The sequence below is a fragment of the Stomoxys calcitrans genome, chromosome 1, assembly GCF_963082655.1.
Source record: "Stomoxys calcitrans chromosome 1, idStoCalc2.1, whole genome shotgun sequence".
Taxonomy (NCBI): domain Eukaryota; kingdom Metazoa; phylum Arthropoda; class Insecta; order Diptera; family Muscidae; genus Stomoxys; species Stomoxys calcitrans.
In genome coordinates, this window is record NC_081552.1 from 62,095,935 (window position 1) to 62,109,062 (window position 13,128).

Here is a 13,128-nt window from a genome sequence, read left to right on the forward strand (position 1 = left end):
ATATCATAACAGAACACGTCGTGCCAAAATTCATTCAAATCGGATAAGAATTGGGCACTCTACAGGCTTAAGAAGTCAAGACCCAAGATCGGTTTATATGGCAGCTATAACAGATTATGGACCGATTTGAACCATACTTGGCACAGTTGTTGGACATCATAACAAAACAAGTCGTGCCAAAATTCATTCAAATCGGATAAGAATTGCGCACTCTAGAGGCTCAAGAAGTCAAGACCCAAGATCGGTTTATATGGCAGCTATATCAGATTATGAACCGATTTGAACCATACTTGGCGCAGTTGTTGGATGTCATAACAAAACACGTCGTGCAAAATTTCGTGCCAATCGGATAAGAATTGCGCACTCTAGAGGTTCAAGAAGTCAAGACCCAAGATCGGTTTATATGGCAGCTATATCAAAACATGGACCGATATGGCCCATTTACAATACCAACCGACCTACACTAGTAAGAAGTTTTTGTGCAAAATTTCAAGCGGCTAGCTTTACTCCTTCGGAAGTTAGCGTGCTTTCGACAGACAGACGGACGGACGGACGGACGGACGGACGGACAGACGGACGGACATGGCTAGATCGACATAAAATTTCACGACGATCAAGAATATATATACTTTATGGGGTCTCAGACGAATATTTCGAGTAGTTACAAACAGAATGACGAAATTAGTATACCCCCCATCTTATGGTGGAGGGTATAACAAGTAAAAGCGTGCTAAGTTCGGCCGGGCCGAATCTTATATACCCTCCACCATGGATCGCATTTGTCGAGCTCTTGCCACGGTATCTCTTTTTAGGCAAACAAAGGATAAAAGAAAATAATTTCTATGTTTTTGGAACAATATCAAGTTATGGTTCATTTCGGACTAAACTTGAACTGAATAATGGAGACCATAGTAGAAGTCATTGTGTAAAATTTCATCCAAATCTAGTAAGAATGGCGCACTTTAGGTGCTGAAGAAGTAAAATATTGAGATCAGAGCTGCATTAGGCTATAAACCGATTCATGACATTTTCGACACGTATGTTAAAGGTCATTAGAGAAACCGTTGTACAAAATGTCAGATAAATCGGATAATAATTGCGCCCTCTAGTGGCTCAAGAAGTCAAGACCCCAGATCGGTTCATATGGAAGCTATATCAGGTTATGTACCGATTTGAGCTATTCTTAGCACAGTTGTTGAAAGTCATAACAAACCACCTCATGCCAAATTTCAGCCAAATCGGATAATACTTGCGTCCTCTTGAGGCTCAAGAAGTCAGAACGCCAGATCGGTTTATATGGCAGCTATATCAGGTTATGGACCGATTTGAACCATTCTTAGTACAGTTGTTGGAAGTTATGACAAAACACGTCATGCAATATTTCAGCCAAATCGGATAGGAATTGCTCTCTGTAGAGGCTGAAGAAGTCAAGACCCCAGATAGGTTTATATGGCAGCTATATCAAAACAAACCATTTGCAATCCCAGCCGACCTACACTAGTAAGAAGTATTTGTGCAAAATTTGAAGAGGCAAGCTTTACTCCTTCGAAAGTTAGCGTGCTTTCGACAGACAGACGGACGGACGGACGGACAGACTGAAGGACATGGCTAGTTCGACTTAAAATGTCATGACGATCAAGAATATAAAGGGTGATTTTTTTGAGGTTAGGATTTTCATGCATTAGTATTTGACAGATCACGTGGGATTTCAGACATGGTGTCAAAGAGAAAGATGCTCAGTATGCTTTGACATTTCATCATGAATAGACTTACTAACGAGCAACGCTTGCAAATCATTGAATTTTATTACCAAAATCAGTGTTCGGTTCGAAATGTGTTCATTCACCGTAACGTTGCGTCCAATAGCATCTTTGAAAAAATACGGTCCAATGATTCCACCAGCGTACAAACCACACCAAACAGTGCATTTTTCGGGATGCATGGGCAGTTCTTGAACGGCTTCTGGTTGCTCTTCACTCCAAATGCGGCAATTTTGCTTATTTACGTAGCCATTCAACCAGAAATGAGCCTCATCGCTGAACAAAATTTGTCAAAATTTGAACACATTTCGAACCGAACACTGATTTTGGTAATAAAATTCAATGATTTGCAAGCGTTGCTCGTTAGTAAGTCTATTCATGATGAAATGTCAAAGCATACTGAGCATCTTTCTCTTTGACACCATGTCTGAAATCCCACGTGATCTGTCAAATACTAATGCATGAAAATCCTAACCTCAAAAAAATCACCCTTTATGTATTTTATGGGGTCTTAGACGAATATTTCGAGGAGTTACAACCAGAATGACGAGGGAGGGTATACAAATTTTAGAATAAAAAGTTCATTTCTAAAAAATTTAAATGAAAAAATCTGTGGAAATAGAATGTAATTTTTTTAGACTAAAAGACAAACTAACATTTGTTAGTTTAATTTTTGTTCCGTATAGACTCAAAAACGACTAAACAGATTTTCATGAAAGTTTCACAGGTGGTATAGTTTGAGTTCCCAGTGAAAATAGGGTAGTAAATTTTTTGATCCCCCAAAAGCACCATCCAACAGAAGACTTTTACCGCTTTGGGCAATATGGGCATCAAATGAAAGATATTTAAAAGTAAAATACAAATCTGACATATAAATTTATTTTTTTAGTGTCTGAGGGGCTCTCCACACCCCAAAACCCCTACTAGGACATTTTTACCGATTGGGACAATATGCATATCAAATGAAATTTATTTAAAGGTGGAGTGCAATGCTGATAAAAAATTTGTTCCTTGGTGTCTGAGGCGCCCACCATATTTACCGATTAGGACAATATGGGTACCAAATATAAGGATCACTTCCTGCCGTACAGCACGACAGGTAAAGGGTGATTTTTTTGAGGTTAGGATTTTCATGCATTAGTATTTGACAGATCACGTGGGATTTCAGACATGGTGTCAAAGAGAAAGATGCTCAGTATGCTTTGACATTTCATCATGAATAGACTTACTAACGAGCAACGCTTGCAAATCATTGAATTTTATTACCAAAATCAGTGTTCGGTTCGAAATGTGTTCATTCACCGTTCAGCGATGAGGCTCATTTCTGGTTGAATGGCTACGTAAATAAGCAAAATTGCCGCATTTGGAGTGAAGAGCAACCAGAAGCCGTTCAAGATCTGCCCAGGCATCCCGAAAAATGCACTGTTTGGTGTGGTTTGTACGCTGGTGGAATCATTGGACCGTATTTTTTCAAAGATGCTGTTGGACGCAACGTTACGGTGAATGAACACATTTCGAACCGAACACTGATTTTGGTAATAAAATTCAATGATTTGCAAGCGTTGCTCGTTAGTAAGTCTATTCATGATGAAATGTCAAAGCATACTGAGCATCTTTCTCTTTGACACCATGTCTGAAATCCCACGTGATCTGTCAAATACTAATACATGAAAATCCTAACCTCAAAAAAATCACCCTTTAGATAGCGACAATAAAGGACTCAAATAAATTGTCTATAGGGTCATAGCATCGGAGGGACCGACCTTCTCCTCCCATTCGTTATAAAGTGCGCCACCAAATATATGCTTTTTATTTTTTGATTGCAAAAATTCGTTTATTTTACGACACCACGCTTTGAGTACAAACAAAATATAAAAATTTTGCAATACACTGAAAAAAAAGTTATAGCTAAAAATTTTCAGTAGCGTGCGTCACGGTTTGACCTGTCACCAACATTTTAATTTCAAAATTTAAAAATTAATTTCGTCTGAGACCCCATAAAGAATATATATTCTTGATCGTCACGACATTTTGTGTCGATCTAGCCATGTCCGTCCGTCCGTCTGTCTGTCGACAGCACGCTAACTTCCGAAGGATTAAAGTTAGCCGCTTGAAATTTTGCACAAATACTTTTTATACCCTCCACCATAAGATGGGGGGTATACTAATTTCGTCATTCTGTTTGTAACTACTCGAAATATTCGTCTGAGACCCCATAAAGTATATATATTCTTGATCGTCGTGAAATTTTATGTCGATCTAGCCATGTCCGTCCGTCTGTCCGTCCGTCCGTCTGTCTGTCGAAAGCACGCTAACTTCCGAAGGAGTAAAGCTAGCCGCTTGAAATTTTGCACAAATACTTCTTATTAGAGTAGGTCAGTTGGTATTGTAAATGGGCCATATCGGTCCATGTTTTGATATAGCTGCCATATAAACCGATCTTGGGTCTTGACTTCTTGAGCCTCTAGAGTGCGCAATTCTTATCCGATTGGGATGAAATTTTGCACGACGTGTTTTGTTATGACATCCAACAACTGTGATAAGTATAGTTAAATCGGTCCATAACCTGATATAGCTGCCATATAAACCGATCTTGGGTCTTGACTTCTTGAGCCTCTAGAGTGCGCAATTCTTATCCGATTGGAATGAAATCTTGCACGACGTGTTTTGCTACGACATCCAACAACTGTGCCAAGTATGGTTCAAATCGGTTCATAACCTGATATAGCTGTCATATAAACCGATCTTGGGTCTTGACTTCTTGAGCCTCTAGAGGGCGCAATTCTTATCCAATTTGAATAATTTTGGCACGTAGTATTTTGTTATGATATCCAACAACTGTGCCAAATATGGTTCAAATCGGTTCATAACCTGATATAGCTGCCATATAAACCGATCTGGGATCTTGACTTCTTGAGCCTGTAGAGGTCGCAATTATTATCCGATTTGCCTGAAATTTTGTACGACGGATTCTCTCATGACCATTAACATACGTGTTTATTATTGTCTGAATCGGTTTATAGCCTGATATAGCTCCCATATAAATCGATCTCTTTATTTTACTTCTTGAGCTCACAAAGGGCGTAATTCTTATTCGAATTGGCTGACATTTTACACAGGTCTCCAACATATAATTTAATTGTGGTCCAAACCGGACCATATCTTGATATCGCTCTAATAGCAGAGCAAATCTTTTCTTATATCCTTTTTATACCCTCCACCATAAGATGGGGGGTATACTAATTTCGTCATTCTGTTTGTAACTTCTCGAAATATTCGTCTGAGACCCCATAAAGTATATATATTCTTGATTGTCGCGACATTTTATGTCGATCTAGCCATGTCCGTCCGTCCGTCCGTCTGTCTGTCGAAAGCACGCTAACTTCCGAAAGAGTAAAGCTAGCCGCTTGAAATTTTGCACAAATATTTATTATTAGTGTAGGTCGGTTGGTATTGGAAATGGGCCATATCGGTCCATGTTTTGATATAGCTGCCATATAAACCGATCTAGGGTCTTGACTTCTTGAGCCTCTAGAGTGCGCATTTTTTATCCGATTGGGATGAAATTTTGCACGACGTGTTTTCTTATGATATTCAACAACTGTGCCAAGTATGGTTGAAATCGGTTCATAACCTGATATAGCTGCCATTTAAACCGATCGGTGGTCTTGAATTCCTGAGCCTCTAGACTCCGCAATTCTTATCCGATTTAAATGAAATTTTGCACGACGTGTCTTGTTATTATATCCAACAACTGTGCCAAGTATGGTTTAAATCGGTTCATAACTTGATATAGCTGCCATATAAACCGATCTTGGGTCTTGACTTCTTGAGCCTCTAGAGGGCACAATCCTTATCCGATTTGAATAAGTTTTTGCACGAAGTATTTCGTCATGATATCCAACAACTGCGCCAAGTATGGTTGAAATCGGTCCATAAACTGATATAGCTGTCATATAAACAGATCTTGGGATTTGACTTCTTGAGCTTCTAGAAGCCGCAATTCCTATCCGATTTGGCTGAAATTTTGCATGACGTATTTTATTTTTACTTTCAACAACTGTGTCAAATAAGGTTCAAATCGGTTCATAACCTGATATAGCTGCCATATAAACCGATCTGGGATCTTGACTTCTTGACCCCTAGAGGTCGCAATTATTATCCGATATGCCTGATATTTTGTACGACGGATCCTCTCATGACCATCAACAAACGTGTTTATTATGTTCTGAATCGATCTATAGCCCGATACAGATCCCATATAAATCGTTCTCTCTATTTTACTTCGTGAGCCCCAATGGGCGCAATTCTTATACGAATTGGCTGAAATTTTACACAGGTCTCCAACATATAATTTAATTGTGGTCCGAACCGGACCATATCTTGATATCGTTTTAATAGCAGAGCAACTCTTTTCTTATATCCTCTTTAGCCTAAAAAGAGATGCCGGGAAAACAACTCGACAAATGCGATCCATGGTGGAGGGTATATAAGATTCGGCCCGGCCGAACTTAGCACGCTTTTACTTGTTATTAGTGTAGATCAGTTGATATTGCCAATGGGCCATATCGGTCAATGTTTTGATATAGCTGCCATATAAACCGATCTTGGGTCTTGATTCCTTGAGCCTCTAGATTGCGCAATTCTTATTCGATTTGAATGAACTTTTGCACGACGTGTTTTGGTATGATATCCAACAATTGTACCAAGTATGGTTCAAATCGGTCCATAACCGGATATAGCTGTCAAATAAAACGATCTTGGTTCTTGACTTCTTGAACCTCTAGAAAGCGCAAATCTTATCCGATTGGAACGAAATTTTGCACGACGTATTTTGTTATGATATCGAACAATTGTGTCAAGTATGGTTCAAATCGGTTCATAATCTGGTATAGCTGTCATATAAACCGATCTTGGGTCTTGACTTCTTGAGCCTCTAGAGTGCGCAATTCTTCTCCGATTTGAATGAACTTTTGCACGACGTGTTTTGTTATGATATCCAACAATTGTGCTAAGTATGGTTCAAATCGGTCCATAACCGGATATAGCTGTCATATAAAACGATCTTGGTTCTTGACTTCTTGAACCTCTAGAAGGCGCAAATCTTATCCGATTGGAATGAAATTTTGCTCGACGTATTTTGTTATGATATCGAACAATTATGTCAAGTATGGTTGAAATCGGTCCATAATCTGGTATAGCTGTTTTATAAACCGATCTTGGGTCTTGACTTCTTGAGGCTCTAGAGTGCGCAATTCTTCTCCGATTGGAATGAACTTTTGCACGACGTGTTTTGGTATGATATCCAACAATTGTACCAAGTATGGTTCAAATCGGTCCGTAACCTGATATAGCTGCCATATAAACCGATCTTGGTTCTTGATTTCTTGAACCTCTAGAAGGCGCAAATCTTATCCGATTGGAATGAAATTTTGCACGACGTATTTTGTTATGATATCGAACAATTGTGTCAAGTATGGTTAAAATCGGTTCATAATCTGGTATAGCTGTCATATAAATCGATCTTGGGTCTTGACTTCTTGAGCCTCTAGAGTGCGCAATTCTTCTCCGATTGGAATGAACTTTTGCACGACGTGTTTTGGTATGATATCCAACAATTGTACCAAGTATGGTTCAAATCGGTCCGTAACCTGATATAGCTGCCATATAAACCGATCTTGGGTCTTGACTTCTTGAACCTCTAGAATGTGCAAATCTTATCCGATTGGAATGAAATTTCGCACGACGTATTTTGTTATGATATCGAACAATTGTGCCAAGTATGGTTCAAATCGGTTCATAATCTGGTATAGCTGTCATATAAACCGATCTGGGATCTTGACTTCTTGAGCCTCTAGAGGGCGCAATTATCGTCCGATTTAACTAAAATTTGCACAAGGACTTCTCTTATGACCTTCAATATACGTGTCTAGTATGGTCTGAATCGATCAATAGCTTGATACAGTTCCCATATAAACCTATCTCCCGATTTTGATTCTTGAGCCCCTACAAGGCGCAATTCTTATCCGAATGAACTGAAATATTACACAATGACTTCTAGAATGTCAATCAGCATTCATTTATGGTCCGATCCGGACTATAACTTGATATAGCTCCAATAGGATAACAGTTCTTATCCAATATTCTATGTTTGTCTAAGAAGAGATACCGCGCATAGAACTCGACAAATGCGATCAATGGTGGAGGGTATATAAGATTCGGCCCGGCCGAACTTAGCACGCTCTTACTTGTTATATGTAAGATTTTTGATGTTACAGTGAATTGCATATACCCCTCAGATCCAGATAAGCCAATATTTGTAGGCAGCTGCCACATAACACTGTTTTCCGATTGTGGGCTTTGAACGCCCAAAAGCCGTGTTTCTTACTCAGAGTTAACGAAATTTGGAATTTTGATCCAATAAGATCCTAAAATTTTAAAAAGTGAAGCCCTATAGTAAAAGTATTTAGACCCTCGATATTTATGGTTTATTCTGCACTTTTAACGAATACAAAGGAAAAACATATCCATATCCTCCATATGTTGAGCCCAACATACCAAAATAAAAAAAACCTACCAAATTTGGTAAGAACCTACCAAAAACGGCAACATAAATCATAACACAAGTACAAGTCATTTTTCAATTGTGTATAATAAAATATTGGTCTTTGTAGAAGCTTATCTAAAAATAAACCGATCTGAACCATATACGACACGGATGTCGAAAAGCCTATCATAAGTCATTGTGTCAAATTTTAGTGACATCGGATTATAAATGCGCCTTTTATGAGGCCAAGACTTAAAATCGAGATATCGGTCAACATGGCAGCTATATCCAAATCTGGACCGATTTGGGCCAAGTTGCAGAAAAATGCTGAAGAGCCTAACACAACGCACTGATCCAAATTTCGGCGAAATCGAACAATAAATGCGCCTTTTAAGTTCCCAGAACCTTAAATCGAGAGATCGGTCTATATGGCAGCTATATCGAAATCTAAACCGATCTGGGCCATCTGGAAGTTAAAAGACTTAACTTAACTCACTGTCCCAAATTTCAGCGACATCGGACAATAAATGCGCCTTTTATGGGCCCAAAATCTAAAATCGAGAGATCGGTCTATATGGCAGCTATATCCAAATCTGAACCGATCTGGGCCAAATTGACAAATAATGTCGAAAGGCCTAAGACAACTCAGTGTCCCAAATTTCAGCAAAATCGGATAATAAATGTGGCTTTTATGGGATTAAGACCCTAAATCTGAGGATCGGTTTATATGGCAGCTATATCCAAATCTGGACCGATCTGGGCCAAATTGACGAAGGATGTCGAAGGGCCTAACACAACTCCCTGTCCCAAATTTAGCAAAATCGGATAATAAAAGTGGCTTTAATGGGCCTAGGACCCTTAATCTGAGGATCGGTCTATATGGCAGCTATATCCATATATGGGCCAAATTGACCAAGAATGTCGATGGGCCCAACATAACTCACTGTCCAAAATTTCAGCAACATCGGATAATAAAAGTGGCTTTCATGGGTGTGAGACCCTAAATCTGAGGATCGGTAGATATGGCAGCTATATCCAAATCTAGACCGATCTGGGCCAAATTGACGAAGGATGTCGAAGCGCCGAACACAACTCACTGTCCTCCCATTCTATGGTGTAGGGTATAAAAATAATATGTTGCTTGACAAACAGATTATCAATATAAGTGCCTTTATCTGAATCCCATATGATCTTTATTGGTCTACGAATGTAGGTTTGGATGTATGGTGTACTCCATTCTTAAAATACTTTATTTAAGCCCGACGTTCTTATGATGTTTGATTTAGGTGTTTTCGGGGTGAGGTGCTCCCCCAGACACTTGGCGCTGAAAAAGCCAGTAAATATGGTTTTGGGGTATGAGCCCAAAAAATTATGAATATCGAGCTCCACCGTCTTAAAGACCCAAATTGTTTTGGTGAGCAAATGCGTCCTACTTATTTGTTGTTATGGTGGTGGTACGTTCCCTAGACAGTTGGTCCCGAATGTTGATGTCAGATTCAGGGTCTACTCCCGAATACCCTTCGTTTGAGCTCCAGTTTTCAATCGCACCACCCATCTCCGAGATCTGGCGTTTCTGAAAATTAGGGTAAGGGGGAGAGTCTGCTGCCCCTTCAGATATCAAAAAATGTAGTTCCCTATTTTCATTATGCACCATCAGGAAAATTTCAAGAAAATCGCTTCAGCCGTTTCTGAGTGTATAAGGAACAAACAAACAAACCTACTAACAAATACAAATTGATTTGTATAGCCTCCACCATAGGATGGGGGGTATACTAATTTAGTCATTCTGTTTGTAACGACTCGAAATATTCGTCTGAGACGCCATAAAGTATATATATTCTTGAACGTCGCGACATTTTATGTCGATCTAGCCATGTCCGTCCGTCCGTCTGTCTGTCGAAAGCACGCTAACTTCCGAAGGAGTAAAGCTAGCCGCTTGAAATTTTGAACAAATACTTCTTATTAGTGTAGGTCGGTTGGTATTGTAAATGGGCCATATCGGTCATTGAGTGATTTTGATATAGATGTCATATAAACCGATCTTGGGTCTTGACGTCTTGAGCCTCTAGAGTGCGCAATTCTTATCCGATTGGAATGAAATTTTGTACGTAGTATTTTGTTCTTGGGTCTTGACTTCTTGAGCCTCTAGAGTGCGCAATTCCTATCCGAGTTGGCTGAAATTTTGCGTGACGTTTTTTTATTTACTTTCAACAACTGTGTCAAATAAGGTTCAAATCGGTTTATAACCTGATATAGCTGCCATATAAACCGATCTGGGATCTTGACTTCTTGAGCCTGTAGAGGTCGCAATTATTATTCCATTTGCCTGAAATTTGTACGACGGATCCTCTCATGACCATCAACATACGTGTTTATTATGGTCTCAATCGGTCTATAGCCCGATACAGCTCCCATTTAAATCGATCTCTCTATTTGACATCTTGAGCCCCCAAAGGGGGCATATAATTTAATTGTGGTCCAAACCGGACCATATCTTGATATCGCTCTAATAGGAGTGCAAATCTTTTCTTATATCCTTTTTTTCCAAAGAAGAGATGCAGGGAAAAGAATTCGACAAATGCGATCCATGGTGAAGGGTTTATAAGATTCGGCCCGGACGAACTTAACACGCTTTTACTTTTTATATATAAGATACATAACTCTTAAATTAACTATTTACAGTTATGTAAAGCCCTCATATGAAGAAATAAGAAAGCTAATTCGCTTCAGGACCCCATAAAACTTTATTAATTTACCATTTTGTTTTCTTTAAAATATTTAACATATATTTTTTTAAACGTTTTTGTTTGTGATCCCCCCTACTGTATATCGCTTTATCCGAATGCAAATATCCAGCCATAAAAATATGTGAGAATTTAGGAGCATGCATTTGAGTGCTGTCTAATAGAGGCAAGGTGCTGTTTCCTTTTTATTTTGTGAATTGTTGTATGCAAAAATGCTAAGTAAATTTTTAAGTTTATTCTCGGGACTCACCAAAAAAGGAGTTAAATTCAGATTTTTTTGCTTAACTAAATGTTACTTCCAAAATAAGCACTAAATTTAGTTTAAAAATAGAGCATGCAAAAAAATTTTAGAAGGGTTGATAAAGAGAAAACAAGTCATGAAAACGTGGAACATTTAATTTTTTTTTTTGTTTCATTGAAGATTTTTTATATTGCGCCTTTGTTGTGACATGCATGGAACTCTGCTGGTTTTCGTGGCTGAGTACAGGTTTTAAGTTAAAACAATAGTGAAGCTTAAATTTCCCATGAGTTGAATTTATTTTCTAGTGTTTAAAAAATTTAATTGGGTAAGTTTCGCAAATTGGATCTGGGTCTTAGGATCTGAATTGGAGTGGGAGACTAAATTTGATAAAATGAAGTATGCATGACGAGTTGACAAACTACAATATCAGAGGATATTTGAGTAAATATTGGCCAAGCCAAAGAGAAACTAGAAGTGAACTTTTTTTTATACCCACCACCGAAAGACGTGGGTATAAATATAATGAATATACCCATTTCCATTTCGTTTGTAAAATATATATATTTTTGGTCTTTGCAAAAATCTAAGACCATTTAGCTATGTCCGTCCGTCCGTCTGTCTGATGAAATAACGCTGCAGTTTAAAACAAGTAAAAACGTGCTAAGTTCAGTCGGAACAAATATTTAAAACCCACCACCATGGATTCTGCGAAAAATTAAACAAAATAAATTTGGTTGAAAGGCATTATTTTATTCTATGTACCAAATTTCTGTCAAACCAGGCAAAAACAAGTAAAAAGGCGTTAAGTTCCGCCGGGCCGAACTTTGGATACCCTCCATCTTGGGTATATATGTAAACCACCTATCATCAAAATCCTGCGAAAATTACATACCTTATGCCCCATAGCAGTTATATCGAAATATGTTTCGATTTGGACCAAATATGAATGCGCCTTTTATGGGGCCAAGATTTAAAATTAAGATATCGGTCTACATGGCAGCTACATCCAAATCTGGACCGATTTGGGCCAAGTTGCAGAAAAATGCTGAAGATCCTAACACAACGCACTTTCCCAAATTTTGGCGAAATCGGAAGATCGGTTTATATGGCAGCTATATCGAAATCTGAACCGATCTAAGCCAAATTGAAGAAAGATATCGAAGGGCCCAACATAATGGGCATAAGGCCCTAAATCTGAGGATCGATCTATATGGCAGCTGTATCCAAATCTGAACCGATCTGGGCCAAATTGACGAATAATGTTGAAGGGCCTAAAACAACTCACTGTCCCAAATTTCAGCAAAATCGAATAATAAATGTGGCTTTTATGGGTGTAAGACCCTAAATCGGAGAATCGGTTTATATGGCAGCTATATCCAAATCTGGACCTGAACCAAGTTTCAGCAAAATCGAATAATAATTGTGGCTTTTATGGCTGTAAGACCCTAAATCGGAGGATCGGTTTATATGGCAGCTATATCCAAATCTGGAACTATATCCAAATCTGGAACTATATCCAAATCTGGACCAATCTGGTCCAAATTGACGAATTATGTTGAAGGGCCCAACATAACTCACTGTCCCAAATTTCAGCCAAATCGGATAATAAATGTGGCTTTTATGGGCCTAAGACCCTACATTGGCTGATCGATCAAAATCAAAATTTCAGCTCAATATCTCTATTTTTAAAGAATGTAGCATGATTTCAACAGACAGACGGACGGACATGTCTAGATCGTCTTAGATTTTTATTCTGATCAAGAATATATATACTTAATAGTGTGGCAAATGGATATTTCGATATGTTGCAAACGGAATGACAAAATGAATATACCC